This window comes from Labeo rohita, chromosome 11 (genome assembly GCF_022985175.1).
Source record: "Labeo rohita strain BAU-BD-2019 chromosome 11, IGBB_LRoh.1.0, whole genome shotgun sequence".
NCBI classification, from domain to species: domain Eukaryota; kingdom Metazoa; phylum Chordata; class Actinopteri; order Cypriniformes; family Cyprinidae; genus Labeo; species Labeo rohita.
In genome coordinates this window covers 20,047,004-20,062,948 of record NC_066879.1, presented here as the reverse complement: position 1 = coordinate 20,062,948, position 15,945 = coordinate 20,047,004, and the positions used below count along the sequence as shown (strand labels likewise).

Genomic DNA, 15,945 nt, shown 5'->3' with positions numbered 1-15,945 from the left:
GTCAGAATTGCATGATATAAACTCACAGTTGTGAGTCAAAAAGTCAGAATTGTCAGATACAAACTCGCATTTGCAAGAAAAAAAGACAGAATTACGAGTTATAATGTCGGAATTGTCATATAAACTTAATTATGAGAAATGAAGTCAGAATTGCATGATATAAACTCACAATTGTGAGTCAAAAAGTCAGAATTGTGAGACAAACTCGCAATTCTGAGAAAAATGTCAGAATTGTGAGATACAAACTCACATTTGCAAGAAAAAAAGGCAGAATTGCGAGTTATAATGTCAAAATTGTGATATAAACTCTTAATTATGAGAAATGAAGTCAGAACTGCATGATATAAACTCACAATTGCAAGTCAAAAAGTCAGAATTGGAGACATAAACTCGTAATTCTGACAAAAAAGTCAGAACTGTGAGAAATAAACTCACAATTGCCAGTTATAATGTCGGAATTGCAATGTAAACTCTTAATTATGAGAAATGAAGTCAGAATTGAAAGTTTATTTTGAGCGAAAAGTCAGAATTGCGAGTTTTTGTCTCACAATTCTGACTAGTTTCTCTCAATTATGAGTTTATATCATGGAATTCTGAAAAAAAGTCAGAATTGCTAGTTTATATCTCGCAATTCTGAGACAAAAACTTGCAATTCTGACCTTTTTTTTTTTTTTTTTTTTTGCAAATGTGAGTTTCTTGCAATTCTGACTTTTTATCTTAGAATTGTGAGATGTAAACTCGCAATTGCAAGTTATAAACTCAGAATTGCGACATACAAACTCACATTTGCAAGAAAAAGTCAGAATTGCAAGTTTTTTTCTCACAATTCTGACTTTATTTCTCTCAATTCTGAGTTTATATCATGGAATTCTGAGAAAAAAGTCAAAATTGCTATTCTTGCAATTCTGACTTTTTATCTCAGAATTGTTAGATGTAAACTCACAATTGCAAGTTATAAATGGAGAAAATTCTGAGAAAAGTCAGAACTGCAAGATACAAACTCACATTTGCGAGTTTATTTCTCTCAAGTTTACATCATGGAACTCTGAAAAAGAAATTAACAAATGCTAGTTTATATCTCGCAATTCTGACTTTATTTAAATTCTGAGTTTATATCATGAAATTCTGAGAAGAAAAGAATTGCAAAATTAAAAGACACAATAACATTTTTACATTTTTGTATTCAGTGGTGGAAATGGGCTTCAAAATTTTACTGTATTGCTACCCTAAAGAAAACACAATTTTCTTCTTACATTCATTCATTCCTTATTAGGACCATTTAATATGAATTTAATTCTAAAACCTTAATCTTGTCACAGTGCAGTGTGGGATTGCATTCTCCTTAAATGATACATATGGTCCTGCCTTTTATACTGTGTAAAATTAAAACATTTAAAATGTGTGTAAAATATGTACATTCAATTATGTTCACACATATTTCCATTAATAAAAAATGTACACATTACATTTAGTAGTAGTAGTAGTGTCTGTCATTGTAAAAGCTACTGAAAATAAATAAAAATATTTGTTAAATATCATTCAGTTGTGACCCTGGACCACAAAACCACTCATAAGGATCAGCTTTTTGAAATCGAGATTTACACATCATCTTAAAAAGCTGAATAAATAAGCTTGTTATGACAGGCCAATATTTGGCAAAGTTACAGCTATTTAAAAAAATCTGGAATCTGAGAGTGCAAAAAAAAAAAATATCAAAATATTGAGAAAATCGCCTTTAAAGTTGTCCAAATGAAGTTCTTAGCAATGCATATTACTAATCAGAAATCAAGTTTTGATACACTTATGGTGGAAAATTTACAAAACATCTTTATGGAACATGATCTTTACTTAATATCCTAAAGATTTTTGTATCCATCATTTTGACCCATACAATGTATTGTTGGCTAATGCTACTCATTTGTGGTCCAGGGTCACATATTTTGTCATTTTATTGTGAAATGTTTAAAATAAAATTCTACATTAGGGACACTGGCAGCTCACAAGGTTTTAGATCACAGCCTAAGAAGATTATAGTCCTATTCAAGATGCGTAAAATGAATCTGAATATTGCTGGCACATAATTGCGTTGTGATGTCCAGCTGTTTGGCTTGAGGCAACGTAGTCGGTCACTGTGGAACAGTCAAGGTTTAAGTATCCCATGATGCATTTGAGTCAGCCACCATTATCGCAGTGGTAGGTTCTTTGGTCTTGAATGAATATTTCAACAGATCAAAAAATGCATTAGCTCCTTTATTAAACGATTTGTTTTATTAATTGTGAGAAATGAAATCAGTCTGTTCACCAGGGAGGCAGGGTGAAGCCAGAGGTCTGTTTGCTATGCGGAAAGACGCCTCTTTTCCAAGGTCAGATATTGTGTGCGGGGTCCAGGCTGCTTTGAGAGAGGTGAGGCGAGGTCAAACCGGCCTTTCGTTGCTCTGCCACTGGGTCTGGATGCATAAAAAGGCGAAAGAGAGTGAAACGGAGAAAAAAAAAAAGAGTGTGTGTGTGAGAGAGAGAGAGGTGCTGGATGATGTGCATTTTTAACTCTGTCTTGTGGGACTCGAGTGACCAGCCATGCATTAAAACACACTTACGCTTCCAGTACACGCATCCATTGATGTGCTATCCATCCATCAATCCGTTCCTCTCTTCATCACCTCATCATCCCTCCATTATTCGGCACCCACCTCACGGGTCTTTCCCTGGCGGACCGCACCGTTCCAGCCTGTGGCGCAAACATCAGCCATTACGGAGCGTGTAATGTTGGGATTACACCGCTGCGCTCGGTGTTGAGTGCTCCCACACGGCAGCTCCTCTCCACAGACGGGACTTCATCGCTCCAGCCTCCTCCGCGCGGGCTGCTCCTTTATGAAAGCCAAATCACATTTGCAGGGCTTCAATAATTGATTACACGGGGACATATGATTTGCCTCCTTTTGACTTAGTCCTGTAAATGAGGACCTGGCAACCGAACGCAGAGGAGGGGATGTACTAATGTGCCATGCAGGCAGTCTCGTTTCTGTCTGTCCCTCTGGCTGCTGCATTAAACAGAGCTTCCTCTTTATCCTTTATTAGACATTAACAATTCCACTGTTGTTAATGAAGGGAAATCTTTCCTCCCTGGGTCTCTGTGCATGTTAATAGCTACGTAAAAGGGAGGGCGAGCTGTCATTGCTGTTTCTTCTTTAATTAGTTCAAGACAAAAGATGTCACAATGTCACAAAGACTGAAGCTCAGTGAGGGAACGCATGGAAATCCGAAATGTACTTGACGTGAGATGATGCTTAAATAATGAAAGTCGCAGCCATTTTCATTAAGGTTTCCCTTGTGCAAATTGATGACATAATGGGGAAGTTATATGGCATCCTCCTCAAACAAACTTTTTAAAAATCGGTGGTTCTTACCTACTGGGTCTCGATCCACTGAGTGGTGCCGCTGTTGAAGAGAAGAAAAAGATAATGATCATTGCATATAATACAATGCAATTCAACATATAATTGTGTATTTAATTAAAAAAAGAGTGTCTAACCAAACTGTAAGATATTTAAAATGTATGTGGTAAAATTAGGCAGATGGGTGGGTATTAAAAAACATACTAAAATACATAAATAAGATAATAAATAAAATAAAATAAAATAAAATAAAAAGTCAACATCCACAGATTAATAAAAACCTGTCAACATGTGCAGGTTAGTAAAAAAATAATTAAATAAAAAGATTAATAAAATATTAACATGGGCAAATTAATTTAAAATAAAATAGACGTCAGTATGGGCAGGTTAATTCAGAAATTAAATAAATAAAGTCAAGTCAACATGGGTAGATTAATAAAAAATAAAATAAAATAAAAAAAGTCAACATGGACTGATTAATAAAAAATAATACATAAAATAATCACTGGCAGATTAATAAAACCTGTCAACACAGGGAGGTTAATAATAAAAATTAAATAAAAAGTTAACATTGGCAAAATAATGAAACGTCAAAATGGGCAGCTTAATAATACAAATTAAATTACAAGTCAAAATTGGCATATTAATAAAACATTAACAAGCACAGATTAATTAAAAAAAATAGACATCAGTATGGGCAGGTTAATTAAGAAATTAAATCAACATGGGTAGATTAATGAAACATAAAATAAATAATGTAAAACAAGTAAAAAAAAAAGTAAAATAAAATAAAATAAAATAAAATAAAATAGTCAACATGTGCAGACTAATAGCAAAAAAATACATAAACAATAAATAAAATAAATTTAATTAAAAGTTAACATTGGCAAACTAATGAAACATGTCAAAATGGGCAGGTTAATAATACAAATTAAATTAAATTGAAAGTCAAAATTGGCAGATTAATAAAATGTTAACATGGACAAATTAATACAAATTTAATATACATCAACATGGCCAGGTATGTAAGAAATTAATAATTTATTTAAGAAATTAAATAAATAATATAAAGTCAACATTGGTAGATTAATGAGACAAAATAAAACAAAATAAAATAAAATAAAATAAAAAAAAAATATTCAACGTGCAGATTAATAAAAATAACAAAAATAATCAAATAATCACTGGCAGATTAATAAAACTTGTCAACCCAGGCAGTTTAATAATAATAAAAAAAAAGTTAACATTGCCAGAGAAAAATTGGCAGATTAATAAAACATCAACATGGTCAGGTTAATTAAAAAATAAATAAATAAAATAAAGGCAACATGGGCAGATGAATTAAACATAAATAATAAAATTAAAAATTGAAAAAGTAATGCATAAAATAATCACTGGCAGATTATTAAAACCTGTCAAAAAAATAAATAAATAAAAAATAAAAAGTTAATATTGGCAGACTAATGAAATGTCAAAATGGGCAGGTTAATCATACAAATTAAATTAAATTGAATTAAAAGTCAAAATTGGCAGACATGGTCAGGTTAATTAAAAAATTAAATAAATAAAATAAAGGCAACAAGGGCAGATGAATTAAACAAATAATACAATTGAAAATTGAAAAAGTAATACATAAAATAATCACTGGCAGATTAATAAAACTTGTCAAAAAAATAAAAATAAAAAAATAAAAAGTTAATATTGGCAGACTAATTAAAAGTCAAAATTGGCAGACATGGTCAGGTTAATTAAAAAAAATCAATAAATAATATAAAGGCAACATGGGCAGATGAATAAAACATAAAAAAAAAAATAAAATGAAGCAATATTGGTAGATTAATAAAACATAAAATAAATAATGTAAAACAAATGAAATGAAAAAAAAAGAATAGCCAAAATAGGTATATTAATAAAAGATGGGCTGATTAATAATAAAAACATAACTCAAAAAGACATCGACATGGGAAGGTTAATTAAAAAAAAAATACAAGTAAACATTGCCAGAGTAATAAAACATGTCAAAATGGGCAGGTTAATAATAAAACAGAAATAAAAAATAAAAGTTAAAAAAAAGTCAGCATGGGCAGGTTAATAAAAATGCTAAAAACATAAAACAGATATCAACCCAGGTAGTCAAAAAAAAAAAAAAAAAAAAGCAAACCTGTCACAACTTCTAACATTTTATTTTATTTTCCAGACAGATTCTATAGGTTACTGTGTTGGGTCACCACTTGAGTGCTGTCCAATGTAAAAACTCTTGAGAAACCATTTGAGAACCAGTTTTACAGTAAAATACATAATTTAGGACAGTTCGTGCATTCACTGGATTTAACCTGTCAATTTCAACTGAACCAAACAATAGCATAGTCATTAATGAGGTTTATATGCTAATGCAAGAATGAAATCCAGATTTTCCCCCACTTTCAAACCAAGCTTTATAGGCAGATCACATTTTATTGCTTACCTCAGCCCTGGATGCAACAGCGCTGACAAGTCTGCGAGTGCAGCTCAACGAAAATGTTAAACAATCGCAGCATGCTTTTTATGTACACGGTGCTGTGTAATGCCACGAGAAGTGGGAGTGTAATTTTGACACAGTCCTGAAATATTCCTCCAAATTTTTTTCTCACTAATGGCGCTGAGTAATTTTCTTTTCATGCTTGACTGTGGCCTTGCCGCCTTTATGAGTAAATCATAAACACTTTTAGCGAGTCACGCAGGATGTCGTAGGTGGTTACGAGGGGTCACGCAAACTTGAATTTTGACATGATAATGTTATGGCTGCTGTCACCTCTTGACGCTAATGCAAGAGCTTGAGGTCTAGAGTCGTAGAGAAGCGCGAAGCGCTAAGCACTTTCAGACCATCTGTAGTGCAGCTGACGCTCAATACGTTTGCATTCATGAGGCCGTAACTTAAAGGCCAAGTGTCACACCCCTTGAAATGTTCACTTATGTATCCAAAGGCAAGATTTACCATGTTTTTCGGATCTGATGATCTTTGCTTCGACCGATGATCTTTGCTCCGACCGATGATCTTTGGTCTGTCATGAAGTGGCTGCTTTGTTTCTGTCTTCTTCTTTTCCCTCCTCTGCAGTGGTTGGTAGACAGGTATTGCAGAGGAGGATATTGATGGTTTTCTCTGAACGTGAACTTCCGATTGCCTCCTCCACAGTCGAGCCTTTACCCTCTCTTGGCACGCGGGTCCTCCCTCTGACAAACTCCATCCTTGAGAGGAGGAACAGTGAACAAACCTACAGCTTAAGAGAGAGTAAGTCAAACTGCCAATATGGAATGGACCTTAATTGCGGCCAACTCGCACAAAAGGAACATAAATGGCCTTCTGGTTGCTGCGAGGAAAGATGCTGTTGGCTGACTTACACTTGAGCACGAATCCAACATCAGCAATGTGCTTTTTTTCTTTTTTTCAAGGGCCTGGAAGATATTTAACTTGATTAGAACTGCCAATAAGCCTGCAGGTACACTTCAGGCTCTGTCATGGATTCCTGGAGGAAGAGGATGCTAAAGGAGGGATTTTCTGCCCGGGAGGACTTCCTGTTCTCCCATGTAGCCATAATACCCAAAGCATGAATGCTGATGTTGTTTTCGTCTGTCAGTGTTGCTTGCTCTCACATTTTTGTATTCTCCTGGTATCGTCTTTTACCTTGGCTTTCGCCGACAAGCAGGGGCAAAGCTAAACCTGATTAACATTGACTTTAGTATACAATACAAGACAAAAAGAATTATTACAAGTAACACATTGGTGTATTAAAAATGTGTCTATAAAATGTCATTTTATAAATAAAATGAATAAAATCAAACTTCATACTGTATTCATACACTACCAGTCAAAAGTTTTTGAACACTAGGACATAATGCTTTTTAAGTTTCTTTTGCTTACCAAGCCTGCATTTATCTGATCCAAAACACATCAAGAGCAGAAATATTATGAAATATTTTTACTATTTAAAATAACTGCTTTCTATTTGAAATATTTTAAAATGTAATTTATTCCTGTAATCAAATCTGAATTTTTAGCATCATTACTCCAGTCTTCAGTGTCACATGATCCTTCAGAAATCATTATAATATGTTAATTTGCTGTTCAAGAAATGTTTTATTATAATTAGTATTATTAATATTTAAAACAGTTAAGTATTTTTTTAGGATTATTTGATGAACAGAAAGATCCAAAGGTCAGCATTTATCTGTAACAAAAGATTTTGTAACATTATACACTATAGCATTCAAAAGCTTTGAGTCAGTAGTTGTTGTTTTTTTTTTTTTTTTTTTTGAAAGAAATTATAGAAATGAATATTTTTATTTAGCAACAATGCTTTAAATTGATCAAAAGTGATGTTGAAGACATTTATAATGTTACAAAAGATTTCTATTTCTGATAAATGCTGTTCTTCTGAACTTTCTATTCATCTTAGAAACCCGAGCAGTAAACCCGAATATTAGAATGATTTCTGAAGGATCATGTGACTGGAGTAATGATGCTAAAAATTAGGCTTTGAAATCAAAAGAATAAATTATATTTTAAAATATATTCAAATAAAAAACATTTATTTTAAGTAGTGAAAATATGTCAGAACTTTACAGTTCTTGCTGTACTTTGAATCAAATAAATGCAGGCTTGGTGAGCAGAAGGGCTTTTTCTTTAAAAAACATTAAAAATCCTACTGTTCAAAAACTTTTGACTGGTAGTGTTTATATAGTTAGTATTTGAAGTCAAAGTAATGTTATTGTGTGCAAAGAAAACAAATATAACAACTTTATGTAACAATTTCTTCTCTTCTGTGTCAGTCTCACAACGTACAAGTGTACTCTCATGAACGCACGTCAAAGATTGGCACAGAAGAAAATTGACAAGAAAATGTTGAATATAGTCGTTATTTGTATTTTCTTTGCACATAAACGTATTAGCTCATAGCGTTATAACATTATGGTTGAACCACTGATATCACATGGACTATTTTATCGATGTCCTTACTACCTTTCTGGACCTTGAACGTGACAGTTGCATTGCTGTCTATGCAGGGTCAGAAAGCTCTCGGATTTCATCAAAAATATCCTAATTTGTCTTCCGAAGACGAACGAAGGTCTCACGGGTTTGGAAAAACATGAGGGTGAGTAATTAATGACAGAATTTTAGTTTCTGAGTGAACCTTTGAGGTATTTTAAGTCATGTTAAGGTCATGTTTAAAGGGATAGCTACCCCAAAAATGAAAATTTGATGTTTATCTGCTTACCCCCAGGGCATCCAAGATGTAGGTGACTTTGTTTCTTCAGTAGAACGCAAACGAAGATTTTTCACTCAAACCGTTGCAGTCTGTCAGTCATATAATGGCAGTCAAATCTTTGAGAGTAAAACAAAATATACACAAACAAAACCAAATAAAAAAAAACCTGCGACTCGTGACAATACACTGATGTCCTAAGACATCTTGGATGCCCTGGGGGAAAGCAGATAAACATCAAATTTTAATTTTTGTGTGAACTCTCTCTTTAATGTAATTAAAATTAAAATGAAAAGAAAGTAAAAGTCTGGTTTAAATGATTTACATGAGCCATTATCACACTACCGGGTTTAGCTCAAGATGTTGTGTATGTCTAGCGACGCCACTGCTAACTAGATAAGTGTTTTAGACAAAAAGATTTTGAAGAGGTGGCATATTTACGTCATAATGATCTCTAATACATTTTGTTCTTCTATTAACCGTTTTGCTGAACATTTGTATCCCGTCCCTCTAATTGAAGTCAATCCGTTTTAGCTATCGCGCCTGCTTAATATGACAAAATGAGACACAAATGGAGAATAATATTTTACCTCATGAAATTAAATCTGAAATACATTCTGATTAGGTTCATTCTCTGCGTGGATTTCATAATGTCTGCGATTTATCCGGCCCCATGAGAGGACACTAATGATGAGAAACATCAGTCAAAACCGCCTTCAACTGGAGAATTGGGTTAACTCAGAAGTTAGCATAGCGCTAACATTGGTTCAGAGGGAGTGGGGAATTCTAGAGATTATTTTGTGGTCTAAATCAATATAATCACGCCATGAAGTTTTAATATTAGCTTAGGTTGAATTTAGATGCGATGGTGGTTGATATTAATCTTATTTATGTTTGTGAGGATAGCATATATGAACAGTCAAGACAGTTTAGCATCTCTGCTAATAAACATGATAGACCAAGGTGCTTTGCTATTGCAGATCAACAAACAACAATGTCCAAAACATACCTTATACTGCTGGTCATGTTTTTAAAGACAAATGCAGCATCCAGAACACAAAAAAGGAGAATTAGAACATAAAGCAGTTATATAAATTCTGTGACGTGTAGTAAGTTTCTTTTCATTCACAATGTAAGCCACAGAAAAGCCATCAAAGCCTGCATAAAGTTATGAATACCATAAAATCTACACTCTTGCTTTATAGCCTGTCCTAAAGTGAAAGTTCAAAGCTGTTATTCTATAAGAGTTCGGATCGTAGAGCAAAAGCCTTTAAAGAAACAGAGCCGTAAATAATGAGAGGAAAAGTTAGCCATCACCTCCTATCACACACCTCCTGATCTCACTTGCACCCCTCTGGCCCAAACGCAGCAGTCTACCTTCCAAAAATCATTACAGGCTAAAGTTTTGAGAAGCAGAGCAGCGAGGAGACAAAATTCACTCGAAGGCCTGACATTTTTAGCACCTCTCTGCCATGTTTCTGCCTCTATCCACTTTTATGAGGCTCATTCCAATGAATAAATGGTCAGGGAAAGGTCAGTGGATTCCCTGGATGCGTGTTAGCTTTGGCACAACCTTACCGACTATGAGAGAACTTTTAGAGAAAAGGTTCAGAGGGAGTAGCAGAAAGGCTGTTGATGAGTGCTTAAAGTAGGAAAGAATTGGTGCAGGTACTCCCATTGTTCGGAAACTGACTGTTGTCTCTGCGTCTGTGTGTATACATACAGTATATATACTATGGCTGGACAATAATCAGGAGTGCACCTAAGTGGTCCGCATTTGCGTACCGATGTGACTGACAGCTGTTAATGCACAATTACCATTTTAGATTTTTTCAAAGCACAATGCAAAAATGTGACATTTCATTCACTGAACGCTCTTCAGTTGGAAGCGCTGCCAATAATAGCTTGATCATTATAGGTATGAAAATAATGAAAAATCATATAGAAAAGTAAATATTATTATTTTATTTTTAAGTTTACTATAAAATAATTATATTTTTATTTAATATAAAAGTATTACCACACTTTATTTTGTTGTTTATTATTTTATTAAAATAAATAAATACAATGATATTATTATTACTATTAGTTATTTTTAAGTTATGTTTAATGGGTCAGGATCAAACCAAATCTCCTGGTACTCTTACACATTAAAAAAAAAAAAAAAACGTATGTGCACCCCTGAGAATAATTCAATATGAATATATATCGCGATATCAATTTTTTAAAATAATGGTGATATGACTTGTAAACACATTTCTGATATTTTGATATACATTACCAGTGCTTCCCATACATGATTTATTTGTGGTGGTTACTTTGTTGAATAAACATGAGCACTGCACGTTTCAAAATCAAAATGCCAATCAAAATATACACACAGTACATGTAATATTTTGATATAATTAATCTAATTATGAAATTTATATTTCTATAATTAATGATAAAATAGTAATAATAATAATAATAATAATATATATATATATATATATATATATATATATATATATATATATATATATATATATACAAGTGTATATATATATAGAGAGAGAGAGAGAGAGAATATTTTTTACAAATATTTTTTCATTTTATATTTTATAAATTATATTTTTATATATTAATATATATAATATTTAGACTATTTTATATTTTAAATATTTTTATATATTAATAAATATTATATATATATATATATATATATATATACATCAATCTTTCTATATTTATATATTTAAAATAATCATTATTAATCATTATTATAGTCGTGTATATATATATATAGTATATATATAGTCGTTATTATTATTTTATTTTTATTTTATTTTAGTTTTATTTTATTTATTTTGTGCACAAAAAGCATTCTCGTAGCTTCATAAAATTACAAAACCACTGATGTCACATGGACTATTTTGTCGATGTTCTTGGTACCTTTGAAAGCTCTTGGATTTCATCAAAAGTATTTTAATTTGTGTTCCAAAGATGAACTTCAAAGATGAAGTACTTACGGGTATGGAACTGCATGAGGGTGAGTAATTAATAACAGAATTTTCATTGTTGGGTGAAGTATCCCTTTAATATCAATAGATAAAACTTTTAAGACTACCAGTTTTTGTCCAGTGAGAGGGACAGGAGATCTCCAGGTCATCTTGTCATCAGGTACAAAGGACAGTACCAGCAGTTTACGCGAGTTGCTGGGACGCAAGAATAATTACCGGTGCTCTGTGATTTCTGGTCTACTTGAAGCCCCCGGTTCCGATTAAAAACGTTGAGTCATTGTGTGCTCAGTCATGGAAGGATTGATGATAGCAGAGAGTCTGTTTGATGTTTTCTGTCCTCTAAAGTCATTAGCTTGACATGGTTCGAGCTGATGGTGTGTAGGGGTTTGAAGAGTGGTCAGTGGGACTCTCAGAATAGATTTGCATCCTTTTAGCATTTGCAAGTGCATGGTTTTGCGTGCACGTCCGCATGTGAGAGGGTGTGCACGCACGGTTCGCACATTAGTCAGGCACTGAATCTGCTTCTTAAACCTTGAACATGACAGCAATTAAAATCTTTCTGAATTTGAATTACCAATGTTCTACAAAGTCTCTAATTAGAGAGTCGTCTTGACTGTTGGGGACAGGTTGTCCGTCAGAGGCAGCGAATAACAGACGTTTGTTTGATTAGAAACTCTCTGAGGCCAGCTGGGAGCATTTGGAGAGACGTTCTGCCCCCTTGTGGCTGGACTGAATGTCTAATTGTAGGCCTGATCAATTCAGAACAGGACAGCAAAGCTTTGGGCATGCTGATATACAGAGAGGCTCAGGATGAGAGCGGCAGAGAGTATCTAATCTCCTCTAAGAGTCCATCCAATATATACATGCACTATTGGATGGGTTCTTACTTTTAAAAGGGATGAAAACTTGAACACAGTTACATTTTTAAGCTACATTTTAAGGCCCGCTTCAAGGTTAGTGAGGTCAGTATCAATATAGTTTTCCAAGCATATCTCAAAGAAGTGATTTGATTTACTGAAAGAAGTCTCTTATGCTCACCAAAGGTTCAGTTATTTGATCAAGACAACAGTGATATTGTGAAATATTGCAATTTTAAATAGATGTTTTCTATTCGGGTATGAGGCATTGTTCAAATCATAGTAGAGTGATTCATGAAAGATCATTTGACACTGAAGACTGAAAGAATGGTTGCTGAAAATTCAGCTTCACCATCATGTATATAAATGACATTTTAAAATATAATGATTTAGAAAATGTATTCATTTAAATTGAAAAAAAAGTTATATTTTGCATATTACTACTTTTTTACTGTATTTTTATCACATAAATGCAACCCTGGTGAGCATAAGAGGAAAATAATATAAAGGGAGATCTGTTAGTGTTCATTGTTGTTGTTTTGGATTTAAAATGATTTTGGCGATTACCACCAGAGCCTTAAAGGGACAGTTCACCCAAAAAATTTAAATTATCCCATGATTTATTCATACTCAAGCCATTCTAGGTGTATATCACTTACCCCTTTCAGATGAATACAAATGGAGTTATATTAAAAAATGTCCTGGGTCTTCCAAGCTTTATAATGGCAGTAAATGGGTGTTAAGATTTTGAAGTCCAATAAAGTGCATCCATCCATCATAAAAAGTACTCCACACAGCTCTGGAGGGTTAATAAGCGCCTCCTGAAGTGAATCGATGCATTTGTGTAAAAAAAAAAATCCATATTTAAGGTGCAATATATACGCTTTCGTCACTAGAGGGTGCATATTCAAAACAAACAAAGAAATAAAGGCGGAGTCTGATGACGCCTTGATTGCGTGCGGAATCATGGGAGTTGTAGTCTTCATCCCCACAGCTGATGCAGTCTGTTGGGACTCTGCAAGAAATCACATCCATGGATGAGCTAATGTATTAAAGAATTAGGGTCACTATAGTATGAAGCATGGTGGGGCTGAAATCATGGAAGCAAAACAAGAACGCTGGAGCTGGTAATGAAGGACAAGCACAATACACAGCTTGAAAACAGCCAAGCTTTTGTTATGCCACAGTCGACCACTTCCGCTCCTTCCAGTCATGTGTATGTGAGGTAAAACAGTGTTGTTTTATCATATTATATACATTTGAGTGTGTTGAAAGTTCTGTTATATAATATGCATAACATATTAAAGGGTCTTTGGGACGGAAAAATCAAGGGTGTAAGACATCATTGGCAGGCAACACTAGTTAAAATGGCTTATTTATCTGGAATTAAACATTCTTGGAAACATTTGGGATAATGTAAGTACACAAGTCAGCAAAATATATAACACTGTTCTAGTGGTTTTTGGATATTTTAATTAAAAAAATCGTACATATTTTGCCTTTAACACTTTGTAGACCGTAATCTTTAGCTTACACTAACTTCATACGTGTGTTCATGAGAGAGTGGCGTACCAGCAGATGACGTAGGACATAGGTGTAGCGTAAGCTTCGGTGAAAAGTGACAAACGTGGAAGCGCAGAGGAGAGAGCAAAACAGAATACTGGTCACGAATTAGAAGTATAAAACGAGGATTTGTAAAGAAAAATGTTGGAGGATTTTGATATAAGCCAAGAGGAGACAAAATTTGGTTCTTGCGAGACTAGCATACTCTCATCGGCGTTTACGCTATGCCTACGTCTTATATCATCTGCTGGAACGCCACTCTCTCGTGAATTGCGGTTTATAAAGTTTTAAATATGGATATTTTTCTTGCACAAACATATCAATTCACTTCAGAAGACCTTTATTAAGAAGTACTTTTTATGATGGATGGATACACTTTATTGGACTTCAAAATCTCAACACCCATTCACTGCCATTATAAAGCTTGGAAAAGCCAGGACATTTTTTAATATAACTCCAATTGTATTTAACTGAAAAAAGAAAGTCATATACACCTACAATGGCGTGGGGGCTCATCGGCTGAACTGCTGCAGCAAATAACATCCATTTTTTCATCCATTTAAAAACTCTATTACGAGTTACAAAAGCAACATAGTCTTTGACCTAAAGCTATTCTTTTTTTTTTTTTTTTTTTTTTTTTTTTAATTACAGTCATTGCTGAAGATGGACTAACTTGAATGTGAACAGTCTATAAACAACTGCAAATCAGCTGTGTCATTTATTTTGTAAGTAAATTACTTGTTAAGTTTAATTAAATGTGGAAACATTTTTCTTTTTGCTCAGGTATCTTTTTGGCTAGATAATTGGACTTTTTACATATTCTAAGTTGCTTTTACACCTCGAAACGCCTTCATGTGGTTGTCAAAGTCAAGAGCTACGACAGAGCTTGTGTGAAAGCAGATGTCTGGAAGCAGGCCTTCATTCTAACCATTATTCAATGCGTTTAGTTTTTACTCTTGGGTTTTTGCGAGCTTTCAGGGGCCCAGATTTCAGCCATAATATATCAGCCCTTAACGACATTACCTGGTTATTATCATACCAAATGCACACCTAGAGCGCAGATAGGGAAAAATTACCTCAGGCTATGTGAAGTGCGGCTGTCAATCCTCGCTCGATGAGGAAAAATGTACATGGGGTTTAAGATGGAACGGCTTATCTGTATATAAAGCACAAAGACTGTACATTTTCTCACAAAAGAGTACCGCAGAGATACCGTGGTACAGTGATGCTATCAGATAATAATACGACAGTATTTTGACATATATCATTAGCAAGGTACTTGAAAAATATGGTACAATCTTACCTCTCCAAATTCAGCTTTATATTCTTGGTAGCACCAAGCACTGCTGGTTCTCGTGTGTCTTACAACCTGTTTGAATCCATTTGTCAGTGATTAATGACATTAATTTCAGTCCGTTCCTCACAAGGAGCTATCGTATGGTTTCAGAAGATCTGCGAAAAACATTTGAATTGTATTTACATTTATATTAATTTATTTAGCAGACATATTTATCCAAAGCGACTCACTTCTTGACAGACTTTATATGATTTTATTATATTGAAAAGAGCAGCATGAACATTTATCAAATCTTTTTCTTTTGTTTTCTACAGAAGATAGTAAGTCTTACAGGTTTGGAAGGACATGAGAATGTGTAAAAGATCACAGAACATTCACCTTGGGTAAGCTATTCCTTTAAAATCAGCAATACTAGTCAAAATGCTGTATTTTTCCTTATTTGTTTCAGTGCAAACAAGTCCAATCATGTCACGCTGGGTCAAAAAGCCCTGTTTTGAATTTCACCCTCAATTAGGAGTGAGAAAAGCAGGTTCTGAATGCGGCAGAGCCATGTTACATGAGTCATTGACATATGCATGGCTGTCTCTATCTTTTTTC

General features: G+C 33.7%; 1 long non-coding RNA gene across 1 annotated transcript; it reads right to left on the bottom strand.

The window, feature by feature from the left end:
* Positions 1-2,340: 2,340 nt before the first annotated feature.
* LOC127172727 (uncharacterized) lies at positions 2,341-6,571 on the bottom strand. The gene is made up of 4 exons (XR_007828664.1): positions 6,367-6,571; positions 3,405-3,435; positions 2,595-2,864; positions 2,341-2,447 (listed from the first exon to the last, which is right to left on the bottom strand). It is a non-coding gene; the product is annotated as an uncharacterized LOC127172727 (long non-coding RNA).
* Between the last annotated feature and the right edge of the window lie 9,374 nt (positions 6,572-15,945).